A 1,317-nucleotide genomic window follows, 5' to 3' on the forward strand; every position below is an offset into this window, starting at 1 on the left:
ATTTCATGGAATTTTATTTTATATTTCCACTGGGATCATATGTTAGTTTTTAATTCTAAGTATCATTTTAACTTTATCGATGTATCGATTCACTTCGCTTTCTGCACATTTTCTTTGTCTATAGTATTTTTCAGTTTACCTAGTTTCTCTATTCTATTGCATTTCTACTCCTGTCAAATGTCCTTTATAAGTTAGGTAGCGAGCACACGCACACGCACACGCACACACACACACACACACACACACACATATACATATACACACACACACACACACACACACACACACACACACACACACACACACACACACACACACACATACATACACATACACATACACGCACTCCAGATTATCGGGCATGAATTGTGTCCACCGTGAACCCCTTGAACGGCCAATTACCTGGTAACAGTACTTTTTTATTGCACTTATGATTTTAATGTCAGTGACGCCAAATAATTTGAACACGTCTGTCACAAAAGAAAACGGAGAGCCTCTCAAATGTGTTGTTGTCTGAAGAGTCTGAAGTTGGATGATAATGTGTCATCGGTTATGGAATGACACGACCTATGGTGTTCCGAACCAAGGGCACAGTATTACCATAGTGATGTGATGGCGGGCATATATGAACACAAGGGGAGGGTCGTTATTATGAACTTGTCAAACGGAACCAGCCTAATCCTACTTGCTCGATAATTTTGGACTTAGGGACAGAGCGAGCCTTATTCAACATCCTAGCAAAGAAAGCCTCATATCTGTCTTTCAGAATGTATAGAGAGTGAGGAGCTCATGAGGGAGATCATGTAGTCTGAAGGTAAAAACGTCGACATACCTCAGTCAAGGTGAAAGACCATGATAAATGGAGGGGAGAAACTCGGACTCAAGTACTCCATATGTAAGACTGCCAAACCGGAGAGAGAGGAGAGAGCCCATAGCAGTGCCGAATCTTTGAGAAGAGAATTTCAACTATGTCAGCTTTTTATTTTTTCCAGGGCATTCTCAGCCGGCCACGTTAACTACAGACCACCCAACCCTTTAACCTGACTTTACCTGCCCTCTGGTTACTTACTCCATGGGCTTCCCCTTACTCGCCTCTTCTTCAGAACTGATGAAATCTGTGGTCAACCCTTTTAACACCATTTTGAGCACAGTTTGTGCTCAAACAGATATTCATTTTTGTCAACCTTTGTGCTCAAACAGATATTCATTTTTGTCAACCTTTCAGACACGGTTTGCTAAAATAAATAAATAAGATAAAAACGCGCATTTTCCTTTCGTTTTAAAACAAATATATATTTTTTTTTTCTTTACCGGGGG

At 40.5% G+C, this 1,317-nt stretch overlaps 1 protein-coding gene across 1 annotated transcript in view; it reads right to left on the reverse strand.

The window, feature by feature from the left end:
* Positions 1 to 4, reverse strand: part of LOC125044949 (marginal zone B- and B1-cell-specific protein-like) — a 5,758-nt gene extending 5,754 nt beyond the window's left edge. The window contains exon 1 of the mRNA XM_047641911.1: positions 1 to 4. This exon is cut by the window's left edge and continues 91 nt beyond it. The gene's annotated coding sequence lies outside the window, so the exon portion shown is untranslated.
* Positions 5 to 1,317: the final 1,313 nt, after the last annotated feature.

Source organism: Penaeus chinensis, chromosome 36, assembly GCF_019202785.1.
Source record: "Penaeus chinensis breed Huanghai No. 1 chromosome 36, ASM1920278v2, whole genome shotgun sequence".
Taxonomy (NCBI): Eukaryota; Metazoa; Arthropoda; class Malacostraca; order Decapoda; family Penaeidae; genus Penaeus; species Penaeus chinensis.